At 53.9% G+C, this 15,617-nt stretch overlaps 1 long non-coding RNA gene and 1 other non-coding gene across 3 annotated transcripts in view; one reads left to right on the plus strand and one right to left on the minus strand.

Annotated features, from left to right (window-relative positions):
* Window positions 1–15,617, minus strand: part of LOC137437111 (uncharacterized) — a 49,606-nt gene that overhangs the window by 14,117 nt on the left and 19,872 nt on the right. The gene's annotated exons all lie outside the window — the stretch shown is intronic.
* LOC137437110 (uncharacterized) overlaps window positions 13,978–15,617 on the plus strand; it is a 14,275-nt gene continuing 12,635 nt past the window's right edge. The window contains exon 1 of the transcript XR_013624996.1: window positions 13,978–14,234. This is a non-coding gene — a transcript (uncharacterized LOC137437110). The remainder of the gene's footprint in view (window positions 14,235–15,617) is intronic.

The following is a 15,617-nucleotide window of genomic DNA, read 5'->3' on the forward strand; positions in this document are numbered from 1 at the left end:
TGAACATCAGTGTCGAATGCCGTGACGGCCACGCCGACGCTCGCCCGCGTGTCCGAAACGGCGAAGTACTTGTCCGCCTCGGCCGCCAATGCTCGGGGTTCCGTTAGCCCGGTCCCGGCCAACGCGAGGCGAACCTGCGCTGGAAGTTGGCGACGGAAAAGCGCCCGGAATAGCGAACCGGGGGCTTCGTCGCCCAACAGTGACAGCATATGGTCCATTCGGACCGACGGGCGCGTCTCACCGAGCTCGGGGAGATCCAGGAGGCGGTCGGCCCGTGCGTCGTCCGTGAGGCTGAACGTGGCTAGGAGTAGCCGCTTGAGTGCCTCGTACTTGTGGCCTTTCGGTGGGTGGCGAAGGACGGACACAACTCGAGCGGCCGTGCCGGGCCCGAGGGAGGCGACGACGTGGCAATAGCGCGTGTCATCGCCGGTGAGGTGCCGAAGCTGAAATTGGGCTTCGGCCTGGACGAACCAGACTTCGGCCTGAGCCTCCCAAAATTCCGGAAGTTTGACGAAGTCGGCCATGGCGATGGCGTCGCGTGTGGAAGGATCGCTCCGGCAGATCCAACGTCGAGGGTCACCAGTAAAGCGCGGCGTTACGCGCGCTGCTTGTGAGCAAGGAGGAAGCGGACAAGCGGTAACATATAAACGTCTTTATTGTAAGACTACACTGTAACACTGAAATGTTCCGGGCTGGTCGCCCGGTGTATATCATGAGGCCACGCCTACCCCTCGGGCGTGGCCACCGCCCACTTGGTGCGTGGAATGATGTCACCACGCCAGTGGGCTTTTGTGTCCGCCACACACATATAAAAATAACGCTCATCAACCTCGTGCTGGAGTTCCGCCATGTTGGTTTGAGATTCAAAAAGGGTCAACTGACATTTTGTGCTCCGTGTGACTTGATATATTTTTGAATTGAATTAGGACAATTCCCACTTGAATTCCTCTTTGACAGACCTGTGTTTAAAGGTAAACCTTTGGCATTGTTGTTTTGCTTTATTTTATTCGTGTATATATAGATTTCCACAACTAATTAACCAGCAGGATCGCCGTGAAGGTTTCCGCAGCCGAGCCTGGGTACACTGTCGTAGGGAAATCTCCGAGTTATAATCTCCGAGTTATGAAGGCAAAATAGTTGGGAGGATTACAATGATTAAAGCAACGACGGGATGAGTGAACTCCAAGTGGTCATCATCGAATGCATGATCTGAGGGCCTTTCACTCGCTCACGGCAGGCAGATTGGTTTTCTTTCTGTCTTCTACACACTCCTCCCCAGCCTTGCTCCCCCAGCTCTGTCTGTGCTCTTACCCCCAAATATTCCTACAGGTCGCACAAGATCTGCCTGCAACCCTCTTATGGTTAAACTGCCAAAATCTCGGCTCTCTGCTCACCTTCACTCTTACATTCCTCTTTTCTCCCGCCTCTGGAACAAACTCCCTCACTCTCTTCAATCCCACTCCTCCCTCCAGGTCTTTAAAACAGCTGTTCACCATCATCTCTTATCTTCCCCCATCCAAAACCTTGATCTTTTGTACCCTCGTCAATACACTCCAAATCCACCTCTTTGAATCTCAGACTTCATTCCTGAAAGTCCTTGTAGTGTTCATCTTGTTTATCCCGTGTACCCCGACCAAGCCCTCTCTCTTCCACAGATCTTCCGGCGTCCCTGTTCTCTACTGTTGTTGTGCTTGTTTGCTTCTGACACCACCTTGAGGCCTCGTCGCTCTCTTTACTGCTTCCCTCTCTCTCTCCCCATCTTGTCTCCTGCTCCCTTTATTTTTTGTTTTATGTGTCCGTTTATGTTTTTTTATGTTTAATGTATTATCTCTTACATGAGCCTCGACTTTGTATTAAAAAAAAAAAGACTCAAAAGACCCCGAAAAAACAAAAGACACAAATGACGCTGAAGACCCAGAAGATCCAAAAGACCCCAAACACCCGTAAGATAATTTAGACCCATTAAACCAGCTTGGACCATTGACCATTTATAGCTTTACACCACTTGGACCTTTTTTGATTCTAAATAAATTACAAAGAATCAATGTCACCAATATTACAAATAAATTTGTACAAAAAAATAATGTTTGCTGGTGAAAACGATCCACGCTGTCGTGATTAATTGACAAACTCAGGTTTCAATATACCTGGTGTTGGCCTCATGGTTAGGGCAATGGGCTTGGGATCCTGAATCTGATCTGATTCTGAGTTCTGAGTTCGAATGTGTGCAGTGTCCGTATGTATTTTTTTTGTTAACTCTCCCACCCCTAGCCCCTTCCCTCACCCCAAGCCCTCTCCCTCCCACAGATCTCCCGATGTCCCTGCGATCAAATGTTGTACTTCTGTGCTTCCTCCTCTCTCCCCATCTTGTCTCCCGCTCCCTTCATTGCATGTTTTATGTGTCTGTGCATGTTTTCATGTTCAATGTGCTCGCTCTTACACGAGCCTCGATCTTGTGTACAAAAAAAAAGAAAAGTAGTAGTGGTCGTAGTAGTAGAACTAGTGGTAGCAAAGTATCTAATAATAGTAGTCGTAGTGGTAGTAGCAATAGCAGTACTAGTAATAGTAGTAGTAGTAATATCATTGCTAGTAATAGTAGTAGTAGTAGTAGTAATAGCAGTACTCGTAATAGAAGTAATAATAGTAGTAGTAGTAGTAGCAATAGCAGTACTAGTAATAGTAGTAGTAGTAGCAATAGCACTACTAGTAATAGTAGTAGTAGTAGTAGTAGTAGTAATATCAGTACTAGTAATAGTAGTAGTAGTAGTAGTAATAGCAGTACTAGTAATAGTAGTAGTAGTAGTAGTAGTAGCAGTGCTTTTGTTGGAAAGGTTACAGAGATTTGCGTTCAGAGCTCATGCAAGCTCAGGCAAACATATGTTCCCAGTTTAATGTCGCTCAATTCCTCATCTCTGCAAGTCCATGGTTTGAACTACAGTAGACAAGGTAGAGCATTTTGAAGAGAAAGCACTACCAAGACAGATAAGGGGAAGGTAAAAGAACGCCAAAGAACACCAAAAAAAAGAACGCCAAAGAACACCAAAAAGAATGCCAAATAACACATTTATACAAATAAGAGCAAAATATCTTGTGGGGAGACCGTACAAAGTGCATCATTTATAGTCCAGGTTTCCTTAAACTTTTGAACAGTGTTACTATATTCTGCCGCCTTGTACTAGTAGTAGTAGTAGTAGTAGTAGTAGCAGCAGTACTAGTAATAGTAGTAGTAGTAGCAATAACAGTACTAGTAGTAGTAGTAGTAGTAGTAGCAGTACTAGTAATAGTATTAGTAGTAGAAATAGCAGTAGTAGTACTAGTAATAGTAGTAGTAGTAGTAGCAACATCAGTACAAGTAATAGTAGTCGTAGTAGTAGTAGCAATAGCAGTACTAGTAATAGTAATAGTAGTAGTCGTCGTAATAGCAGTACTAGTAATAGTAGTAATCGTAGTAGTAGTTGTTTTTACTAGTAGTAGTAGTAGTAGAAGAAGTAGAAGTACTAGTTTTACGTAGTAGTAGTAGTAGTAGTCTTCATTTCAATAGAAGAAATGCGGGCAAGGGGGTTAACAAGGGGAGATGCAGAAAATAGGGCAAAGTGGAGAAGATTGTCATGGGGCTCGCAAGGCTAACCCCCGCAAGGGACCGCAAGGCCAATGGCCTTAAAATGCATGTTGTTATTGTTGTTGTTGTTGTGGTAGTTGTAATATCAGTACTAGTAATAGTAGTAATCGTAGTAGTAGTCGTAATAGCAGTAATAGTAGTAATAGTAGTAGTAGTCGAAGTAATATCAGTGCTCGTAATAGTAGTAATAGTAGTAGTAGTAGAGGTAGAAGTAATATCAGTGCTAGTAATAGTAGTAGTAGTAATAGCAGTACTAGTAATAGTAGTAATAGTAGTAGTAGTCGTAGTAGTAGTAGTAGTAGTAGTAGTAGTAATATCAGTGCTAGTAATAGTAGTAATAGTAGTAGTAGTAGTAATAAAAGTGCTAGTAATAGTAGAATAGTAGTAGTAGTAGTAGTCGTAATATCAGTGCTAGTAATAGTAGTAATACTAGTAGTAATAGTAGTAGTCGTCGTTCACCCCATAGCCTACTTCCTTATGTAAATCTCAACTCAAAAAAACAAAAAAAAAAGATATTACCTTCTCTGTGCTCATTCATTTATTCATTCTTATTCGTTCGTTCGTTCTTCGACCACGTGTTTCTCCCCCATTTCCCCAGATAGATTGTCAAATTTCAACTCGTTATTTTATCGTCCATGCGATATTGTTTGATTATAGTTAGTTTTGGTTTGAATTTCCTGTAACTCGTAATTAATTAATCGTGTTCTGCTCCTCGTGTGTGGCCTTGTAGTTGTACCCCCGTCGGTGTTTTGTTAACTTAAGCGTGTTTTGCTTGGCTCTTAGTTTTTTCCCTTCTACCCCGAACATAATACTCTGTCTAACGTTCTAAATCCCCACCCCCCCCCCCCACACAAAAAAAAAACAAAAAAACATTTATTTTCCTTTCTCCACGTGTACTGTTGTCTCATCCTGTATTTTCTGTCCAGGTGTGCTGTTCGCCCCGCCCCCATTATCTCCTTGCCATCCACCATTTGCCCTGTTCACGTGACTCGTGGTGGTCCCTCTCGGCTCTCCCCCCGTTGGTATTTTGTGCATAGAAGATTGTTCACAGTTCTGTTTAAATATTATTTAAATATGTTTAACCTTTCCCCTTCTGTGTTTTATTCAGTGGTATATTACAACACGCTGTTTTTCTTCCTATTTAAAAGGCTTTTCTCAATTTCCTCTCCAACTCATTCCACTTCAAAAAAAAGAAATTCAATATCTTATACGTCTCCCTCACTACATGGTCTAAATTCACATTCATTCCATCCCTCCTCCATCGTTCTGAATCGGATTGCTAACTTGAAAATCACAACAAACCCAATTTGTTATCAATGTTCGTCTTTCATTAATCATCCACTTTCTAAACTCCCCTCTTGCCCCTCCCATCCAAATCCCCCCCCCTTGCACCTACACTCCTAAACTCCCCCCTTGCCCCTCCACTCCTGAACTCCCCCCTTGCCCTTCCTCTCCTAAACTCCCCCCTTGCCCCTCCCCTCCAAATCCCCCCCCTTGCCCCTACACTCCTAAACTCCCCCCTTGCCCCTCCACTTCTAAACTCCACTTCTAAACTTCCCCGTTGCCCCTTCCCTCCAAAACTCCCCCCTTGCGCCTCCCCTCCTAAACTCCCCCCTCACTCCTCCCCTTCAAAACTCCCCCCCAACCCCTCCCATTCAATTCTCCCCCCATACCATTCCTCTCCAATTCTCCCTCCTCCCCCCTCCTCCTCCAAGCTGCCTCCTCCCCACTTCGTCTCCCTTCTATCTCATACCTCCACCCCCCCAAACCTTCTACTTTCCTCTGCCCCCCCTCAAACAACCCCTCACTGTGCCTCATCCCTTCACCATCAAACCTTTCATCCTCCTCATCCTTCCCTTTCTTGGAACTCTTCTGCAATATCTGACACACTATCAACTGCTCTCCCTACCTCCCCCTCTCATCCTTCATCTTACCCTACTCCTCCCCTCCCCTGTCCTGTACCTGATGCTCCCCCTCTCTCTTCATTAACGGTATGGACCTCAAACATCCGGGGCCTTCGCTCAAACCTGACTGATCTCTCCATACAGGTTGCTTCTGACAATCCAGACTTGATCTGCTTAACAGAGACTTTCCTCCCTCAAGATGTCTCTGATTCCTTAATATCTCTTCCTGGTTACTCCCTCCTCTGGTATGATAGACCTGAGCCTCGGCCTGGTGGTGGGATGGCTATCTTTATCAAAAACTCTCTTCCTCACTCTCCTTGCACTGCCCTCTTTCCTCCTCACCCCCAGGAGTACCTCTGGCTACGGCTTCCTCTCCACTCCCACCTTTTTTTCATATGTGTTCTGTACCATCCCCCAAACAGTGATGACTCCATCTACATTTCACTGTCTGACAACATGGACCAACTTCTATCCACTCATCCCAACTCTCTCTTCCTCATATGAGGTGACTTCAACTGTCATCGTGCCACCTGGTTGGGTGTGGGTTCCTCTCTCACCAGTCATGGCACCTCAGCAAAGGACTTCTGTGACTCACTGGGATTGACACAATCTGTCAATTTCCCGACCCGGATCTCAGCCAATGGAGTATCTTCTCTTCTAGACTTGGTTATGACAAACTTCCCTGCTAATGTCTGCTGCTCTTCTTCTGCTCCAATCAGTTCTTCTGATCATGTGCTTGTCAAAGTGGACATCTCTCTGGCCATTCTCAGAGAGCCTCCTCAGCGTCGACGAGTCTGGCATTTCACTCAGGCCGACTGGGACGGTCTTCAAGCAGCCATCAATCGTCTGGATTGGTCTCCCATCTCCACTGCCTCTGACATCAATTCTTCCTGGGAATTCTTCCAAAGCAAACTGATCTCTCTCATGCACAGATTTATCCCATCTCGCCTTCAGTTGTCTCACCCTTCCTCCCGTCCATGGGACACTGAATCTTGTGGTGAGGCAGTTGCCCTGAAACAACTTGCCTTTGCCTCTTGGAAGGCTAATCCAACTGAATGCAATCTCAGTTCCTTCCACCAAGCTCGGAACAAGTGTGTGTCTACCCTCAGGAGTGCCAGGAAGCACTATCTCTCCTCACTCAAGAATGAACTCTCAAACCTGTCTCCTTCCTCCAAATCCTGGTGGCATCTGGTCAAATCCGTTTCTGGTGTTTGTTCCCCCTCCATCCCCTCCCTTACCTCAAATGGCCACACATTTGACATCGCACGTGACAAAGCCGAATGCCTCAACTCTGTGTTTGCCTCAAAATCCTTAGTCCCAAACCCATCTCTCTCTGTTCCCACCTTTCGCAGTCGAACCCAACTGCTCCTGAACTCTGTGTCCTTCTCTCCTGACAAGGTGGAGGAGTTTTTGTCAAACCTCGACTCTGATTCTGCAACTGGACCAGACGGCATCAGCCCACGGGTCCTAAAATCCTGCTCTGCCTCTCTATCTCACCCTCTCTCTGTTCTTTTCACCCTATCTTTTGCTCAAGGTCATCTGCCAGCATCCTGGAAATCAGCTAACATTACCGCTTTACACAAAAAGGTGCAAAAACAGATCCTTGCAACTACAGACCAATCAGCCTGCTCCCAATTATCAGCAAAGTCATGGAATCCATCATTGCTTCGGATATGAAATCTTTCCTCTTCTCCAATGGCTTGATCTCTGATCATCAATTTGGTTTCAGACCAGGTCACTCTACTCTGGACATGCTGCTTCTGCTGTCTCAACAATGGATGGAGGTCCTCAATGCCAAACAGGAAATCAGAGCTGTCTCCCTTGACATATCACGTGCCTTCGATATGGTCTGGCACCCAGCTCTGCTCACCAAACTCTCCTCCTATGGTATCCATGGAAATCTCCCTGCATGGCTTGCGGACTTCCTCTATGGTCGTAGTCAACGTGTGGCCCTGAATGGATTTCTCTCATCTCCCCTTCCTGTTCAGGCTGGAGTTCCCCAAGGCAGTGTGCTGGGCCCTGTGCTTTTTCTGGTCTTTATCAATGATCTCTCCGACTCTGGAAAATCCTCTCTATCTCTTTGCTGATGACTCCACTCTCTGCCGCTCCATTCCTCTTCCCTCAGATCGGCAGTCTGCAGCCTCCTCACTCTCTGAAGACCTGGACAAAATCACAGACTGGTCAAACAAGTGGAACATGTCTTTCAATCCTGACAAATCTCACTCTCTTACCATGTCTCTCCGAAAAGATCGACTGGACAACCCTCCCATCTACTTTCTCAACAATCCTCTCCAAGAAGTTCTGTCGCTCAAGCTTTTGGGTCTCACTATCTGCCATGATCTTTCTTGGGAAAACCACATTTCCAAGCTGGCCTCCAAAGCCAGTCGCCGACTGGGCATACTCCGTCGTGTGAAGTCCTTCCTCGGCACTCCTGAGCTCCTCACCACATACAAGGCTTTCATCCGCAGCTCAATGGAATACTGTTCTCCCCTATGGGCTGGTGCTCCTGTCTCACACCTGGCTCGGCTTCACGCTGTTGAATCCAAAGCTTTCAAAATCATTGGAATCTCCCGCGATGAAGCTATCTCTGAGGGCCTTTCACTCACTCACCGCAGGCAGGTAGGTGGTCTTTCTGTCTTCTACCGACTCCTCTCCGGCCTTGCTCCCCCAGCTCTCTCTGTGCTCTGTCCCCCAAATATTCCTACAGGTCGCACAAGATCTGCCAGCAACCCTCTGATGGTTAAACTGCCGAAATCTCGGCTCTCTGCTCACCTTCACTCTTTCATTCCTCTTTTCTCCCGCCTCTGGAACAAACTCCCACACTCCCTTCAATCCCACTCCTCCCTCCAGGTCTTTAAAACAGCTGTTCACCACCATCTCTTATCTTCCCCCATCCAAAACCTTGATCTTTTCTACCCCCACTAATTCACCCCAGATCCACCTTGTTTGAAATTCCAACTTCTTTCCTGGAAGTCCTGGCAGTGTCCATATGTTTATACCTCTCCCACCCCCCCCCCCCCCTTCACATGCCTCCCCCCCAAAGCCCTCTCCCTCCCACAGATCTCTCGATGTCTCCATGTCTCCATGTCTCTCGGTCCCTGCTCTCAAATGTTGTGTTTGTGTCCTTCCCCCTCTCTCCCCATCTTGTCTACCGCTCCCGATGTTATTTGTTTTATGTGTCTGTTTGTCTTTCTGTGTGATTAATGTTCGCTCTTTCACGAGCCTCGATCTTGTATACAAAAATATATATATATATATATAGCAGTAGTAGTAGTAATATCAGTGCTAGTAATAGTAGTAGTAGTTATAGCAGTACTACTATTAGTAGTAGTAGTAGTACTAATATCAGTGCTTGTAATAGTAGTAGTAGTAATATCAGTACTAGTAACAGTAGTAATCGTAGTGGTAGTAGCAATAGCAGCACTAGTAATAGTAGTAATAGTAGTAGTAGTAGTAGTTGTAATATCAGTGCTAGTAATAGTAGTAATAGCAGTACTAGTAAATGTAGTAATCGTAGTGGTAGTAGCAATAGCAGTACTCGTAATAGTAGTAATATTCGTAGTAGTAATAGTAGTTGTAGTAGTAATAGCAGTACTAGTAATAGTAGTAATAGTAGTAGTGTGGTGGGCACAATGGTTAATAATTCCGCGCACCAGTGGGTGGCACGAGCGTCCAGGCGGGGAACTGAAATGCATGCCCCGCCTTTCGGCCGATCGGCCACGCCCAGGGGCAAGGCGTGGCCTCGGGACATATATGCGGGCTCTAAGCTCAAGCCCGCCCAAGGCTGATATGCGAGCTTGTAATAAAGACTCTTGTTTGTATCCACGCGTTGTGGCCTACCTCTCTGGCAATCGAGTCGTGTGTGCACAGCACCACACTGGTGACCCCGATTGGTTCAGCCGTTGCTGACCCCCGAACGTGCCATGGCTGCCAACGCCGTCGCAATCAAACTCCCAGAGTTTTGGGAAGCGCAAGTCGACGTTTGGTTTGTGCAAGCCGAAGCTTAATTCCAACTCCGGGGCATCACGGCGGACGAGACCCGTTTCGACCACGTGGTCGCCGCCCTCGGGCCCGGCACTGCCGCCCGCATTGTGTCCATCCTTCGGCGCCCGCCGGGCGACCACAAGTACGAGGCACTCAAACGTCTCCTCCTCGCCACATTCGGGCTCACGGAGGTCGAACGTGCCGACCGCCTCCTGGACCTTCCCGCCCTCGGTGACACACGACCATCCGTCCGGATGGATTTCATGCTGTCCCTGCTTGGAGACCAGCGCCCGGATTTCTTGTTCCGCGCACTTTTCCTCCGCCAGCTACCGATACAGGTGCGCCTCACGCTGGCCGGTTCCAACATCACAGAACCCCGCGCCCTGGCCGGAGAGGCCGACAAGTTTTTCACGGCCTGCGACACGCGGTCGGTTTACGGTGCTGCCGTAGTGGATCCCGGTGCAGAGGCTACAGCGCCCCCGGCTTCCCTCGTGGCCGCTGTTGCGCCCTGCCCACTACCGCCGCCGCCACCACCACCGCCGCCGGCACGGCCAACGTGGCCGCCACCGCCGCAAACCTGGTGCTACTACCATGCCAGGTTCGGCCGCAAGGCTAAAACGTGCCACCCGCCGTGTTCTTTTGACGGGTCGGGAAAAGCACAGGGCTGGCGCTCACTTGCGGTCCTGAGCGTCGGCCATTCCGGCAGCCTCCTGTTCATCACGGACACCTTGTCCGGGCGCCGTTTTCTTTGCGACACGGGAGCGCAGGTATGCGTCCTCCCTGCCTCCGCGTCCGACAAGCAAGCCGCGGGCCGGGGCCCCGCTTTGCTTGCCGCCAACGGAACACCCATCCGCACATTCGGGAAGCGTTGCCTCTCACTGCGGTTCGGAGGGCAGTGCTTTCAATGGTCGTTCGTCGCCGCCAGCGTGCCAATGGCCCTGCTCGGCGCGGACTTCCTATGTGCGCATGGTCTGTTGGTCGACGTTAAGCACAGACGTCTCGTCCAGGCCGAAACCTTCAGCTTGCTCGCTTGTTCGCTGAGCGGCTCATTGAGCAGCTCGCTGAGCGGCTCACCGAGCGGCTTGCCTAGCGGCTTGCTGAAAGGTTCCGTCCCGGCGAGGTTAGTCTGTACGCTTCCGGCAGCGGACGAGTTTACCCGCCTCCTCGCCAGCTTCCCGGCCCTCACGCGGCCCACCTTTTCAGCGGTGGCCATCAAACACGGGGTGGAGCACCATATCCCCACGGTCGGGCCGCCGGTCTATGCCCGGGCACGCCGACTCGACCCCACTAAGCTCGCCGTGGCGAAAGGGGAGTTCGCCACGCTGGAACGGCTGGGTATCGTACGGCGCTCCAACAGCGCTTGGGCCTCTCCTCTGCACATTGTGCCGAAGCCCGGCGGCGGATGGCGGCCGTGCGGTGACTACCGCCGGCTCAATGATGCCACCACCGCCGACCGCTAATCCAAGACTTTTCCGCCCGGTTGGCAAACACGACCGTGTTCTCCAAGGTGGACCTCATCCGGGGCTACCACCAGGTCCCCGTACGACCGGACGGTGTCCCAAAGACGGCCGTCATCACCCCTTTCGGCCTCTTTGAGTTCCTGCGGATGCCTTTTGGGTTGAAGAATGCGGCCCATGCGTTCCAGCGGCTCATGGACAGCGTCTTGCGTGACTTACCTTTCATCTATGTCGACCTGGACGACATCCTAGTCATGAGCGCGTCCCGGGAGGAGCACCTGCTCCACCTCCGCACGCTTTTCGAACGCCTGGTCCAGCATGGCCTGATCATCAACCCCGCAAAGTGCCGTTTCGTCGTCGCCGCCATCGACTTCTTGGGGCACCGCATCACCAGGCACGTGGCCGTCCCTTTACCGGCAAGGTGGAGGCCGTCAAGAGTTTTCCGCGCCCCACATGATCAAGGGGCTCCAGGAATTCCTGGGCATGGTCAATTTTTACCACCGCTTCGTGCCCCGCGTCGCTCAGCTCCTCCGCCCCCTGCACGAGGCCCTCCGGGGAAAGCTGGGCAAAGGTGACATCGCCTGGTCGGAGCCGATGGCCGCGGCGTTTGCAGGCGCAAAGCTGGCCTTGGCCAACGCCACCATGCTGGCGCACCCGGCGCCCGATGCACCGATCGCTCTCACCACCGACGCGTTGCAGTACGTGGTGGGCGCGGTGCACAAGCAGTGGGTGCGTGGTGCTTGGCAGCCCCTGACGTTTTTTAGCCGGCAGCTTCGCCCGCACGAACGCCGCTGCAGCACCTTCGACCGCGAGCTGCTCGGGCTCCACCTGGCGGTCCGACACTTCCGCCATCTGCTTGAGGGCCGCCCGTTCACGGCTTTCGTTGATCACAAGCCCCTTGTGTTTGCGATGGCCAAGGTCGCCGAGCCACGGTTGGCCCGGCAGCAATGTCACCTCTCTGCCGTGTCCGAGTACACGACGGACATCCGTCACATCGCGGGTAAAGACAACCCGGTGGCGGATTGCCTTTCCCGGTCTGTCGCGCACGCAGTCCACCTCGGGATCGACTATGCCCGGATGGCGGAGGACCAGACCGCCGACCCCGTCGCCCAGGCCTAGCGGACTGCCGTCACGGGCCTCTGCGTCACCGAGGTGCCGTTCGACGTCGCGGGCGCGGCCCTCCCGTGCGATGTCTCCCTCGGCCGGCCTCGCCCCATCGTGCCCGCTGGCTGGCAGCACCCAGTTTTCGACGCCATCCACGGCCTGTCCCACCCGGGCACGAAGGCCTCCCAGAAGCTTGTCGCGGCGAAGATCGTCTGGGATGGCCTCAGGAAGTACGTCCGCGACTGGGCCAGGACGTGCCTCGCGTGCCAGTGCGCAAAGGTCCACCGCCACACCCGGGCCCCGTTGGCCCCATTTACGATGCCCGAGCGTCGGTTCAACCACGTCCACGTCAACTTGGTGGGACCTCTGCCCCCCTCGTGGGGGTTCACCCACCTCCTCACCATGGTGGACCGCACCACCCGGTGGCCGGAGGCCGTGCCCTTGGCGGCAACGACTGCGGCTGACATCGCACACGCTTTCATCGCCACGTGGGTTGCCCGGTTTGGTGCCCCCTCAGACATCTCGTCCGAACGCGGCCCCCAGTTCACCTCGGAGCTATGGGGCGCGGTGGCGCAAGGGCTCGGCGTCAAACTGCACCGCACCACGGCCTACCACCCCCAGCCCAATGGCCTGTGCGAGTGCTTTCATCGCTCCATGAAGGCCGCACTCCGAGCCAGCCTCCACGACAGCAGCTGGGCCGACAGGCTCCCCTGGGTCCTGCTGGGCCTCAGGATGGCGCCCAAGGACGACCTGTGCGCGTCCTCGGTGGAGCTGGTCTTCGGACAGCCGCTGTGGTTGCCAGGCGAGTTTATCCCCGACTCCACGGCTCCTTGGTCCGTGGCGCAACAACGCTCCACCCTGCAGGAGGCCGCCAGGAGGTTCGTCCCGGTGCCCACGGCACACCACGGTTGCCTGCCCTCCAACGTCGCCCCGGAGCTTCGCACGGCGGAGTACGTTTTCATCCGACACGACGCCCACCGGGCACCGCTGCGGCCCCCGTACGGCGGGCCTTTCCGCGTGCTGGAGACCGGGGACAAACATTTCACCGTGGACATCGGCGGTGCCCCGGATCGTATCTCCGTGGACCGCCTCAAGCCGGCCCACCTCGATCTGGACCACCCCCCGCAAGCAGCTCTGCCTCCGCGTCGAGGCCGCCCCCCCGGCGGTCAGACCCCCGGCACCCCCCAGCCCCGCCGTCCCGCTACCCCCAGCCCTGCACGCATCGCCATGGGGCGTTTGGCCGGATCATCCGGCTTCCCCGCAACTCACCCTTCAGGTGCGCGGGAATTCTGGGGGGGGGGGGGGGGGGGGGCGCGTGTGGTGGGCACAAAGGTTAATAATTCCGCGCACCAGTGGATGGCGCGAGCGTCCAGGCGGGGAACTGAAATGCATGCCCCGCCTTTCGGCCGATCGGCCACGCCCAGGGGCAAGGCGTGGCCTCGGGACATATATGCGGGCTCTAAGCTCGAGCCCGCCCAGGGCTGATATGCGAGCTTGTAATAAAGACTCTTGTTTGTATACCACGCGTTGTGGCCTCCCTCTCTGGCAATCGAGTCGTGTATGCATAGCACCACAGTAGTCGTAGTAGCAATAGCAGTAATAGTAATAGTAGTAGTAGTAGTAGTAGTAATAGTCATCGTTAAGGTTTAAAGTATGTGTTGTGTTTTGTTGTGTACACCGATCTGATATCCACTGTTGTCCACAATGTTCCCTGATGTCTGTGTGGGTGCGTGCGGACGCGTATTTTGTAGACTGGTGCGTACGTAGACGTGTTTGGTTAAGGATTTATTTTTGTTGCCGATTTCCATCATGATTCGGGGGACTAATCCGTAATGGGATCAGGAAGGTGAAGTGTTGGCGCCGATTTAGACGAAGCACCGCTGGTTGGTGCAGATTGGTGCGGGACCTCGTTACGTAGTCGGCTTTCCTGGCAGCGGGGAAGCCTTTGTGTGTGTGAGCCGCGCGGCGCGTCTCCACGTACTGTGCGTGCACGTGAACGGCGCACACCTCGGGCACATACGCGGGTCGTGCCCCGGTGGGCTCAGCATGGGGGACAGACGGAGCCCGAGCAGGTAAAGGACAAACATCGATTTTGGCGCTTCCCGTGGTCACTCGAAGCCATTGATTGAGCTGGGAACCTCCTCCCAGCACCCCGTTGTGTTCCCTGTGTCCCTCCCTCCTCGTTCCCCTTGTGTTCCTTGTGTCCCTCTCCCCTCGTTCTCCTTGTGTTCCTTGTGTCCCTCTCCCCTCGTTCTCCTCGTGTTCCTTGTGTCCCTCTCCCCTCGTTCTCCTTGTATCCCTCCCTCCTCGTTCCCCTTGTGTTCCTTGTGTCCCTCTCCCCTCGTTCTCCTTGTATCCCTCCCCCCTTGTTCTCCCTGTGGGTCTCCCCTCGTTCCCCTTGTGTCCCTCTCCTCATTCCCCCTTGTGTCTTTTCCCCTCCCCTCCATCCTCGTCCTCCTCCCCTCCATCCTCGTCCTCCTCCCCTCCATCCTCGTCCTCCTCCCCTCCATCCTCGTCCTCCTCCCCTCCATCCTCGTCCTCCTCCCCTCCATCCTCGTCCTCCTCCCCTCCCCTCCACCCTCGTCCTCCCCCCCTCCACCCTCGTCCTCCCCTCCCCCACCCTCGTCCTCCCCTCCCCCCTCCAACCTCGTCCTCCCCTCACGCCCTCCAACCTCGTCCTCCTCCCCTCCACCCTCGTCCTCCTCCCCTCCACCCTCGTCCTCCTCCCCTCCACCCTCGTCCTCCTCCCCTCCACCCTCGTCCTCCTCCCCTCCACCCTCGTCCTCCTCCCCTCCACCCTCGTCCTCCTCCCCTCCACCCTCGTCCTCCTCCCCTCCACCCTCGTCCTCCTCCCCTCCACCCTCGTCCTCCTCCCCCCTCCATCCTCCTCCCCCTCCACCCTCGTCCTCCTCCCCTCCACCCTCGTCCTCCTCCCCTCCACCCTCGTCCTCCTCCCCTCCACCCTCGTCCTCCTCCCCTCCACCCTCGTCCTCCTCCCCTCCACCCTCGTCCTCATCCCCTCCAGCCTCGTCCTCCTCCCCTCCACGCTCGTCCGCCTCCCCTCCACCCTCGGCCTCCTCCCCCCCACCCTCGGCCTCCTCCCCCTCCACCCTCGTCCTCCTCCTCCACCCTCGTCCTCCCCCCCCTCCACCCTCGTCCACCTCCCCTCCACCCTCGTCCTGCTCCCCTCCACCCTCGTCCTGCTCCCCTCCACCCTCGTCCTCCTCCCCTCCACCCTCGTCCTCCTCCCCTCCACCCTCGTCCTCCTCCCCTCCACCCTCGTCCTCCTCCCCTCCACCCTCGTCCTCCTCCCCTCCACCCTCGTCCTCCTCCCCTCCACCCTCGTCCTCCTCCCCTCCACCCTCGTCCTCCTCCCCTCCACCCTCGTCCTCCTCCCCTCCACCCTCGTCCTCCTCCCCTCCACCCTCGTCCTCCTCCCCTCCACCCTCGTCCTCCTCCCCTCCACCCTCGTCCTCCTCCCCTCCACCCTCGTCCTCCTCCCCTCCACCCTCGTCCTCCTCCCCTCCACCCTAGTCCTCCTCCCCCTCC

Source organism: Myxine glutinosa, chromosome 11 (assembly GCF_964187855.1).
Source record: "Myxine glutinosa chromosome 11, kmMyxGlut1.1, whole genome shotgun sequence".
Classification (NCBI taxonomy): domain Eukaryota; kingdom Metazoa; phylum Chordata; class Myxini; order Myxiniformes; family Myxinidae; genus Myxine; species Myxine glutinosa.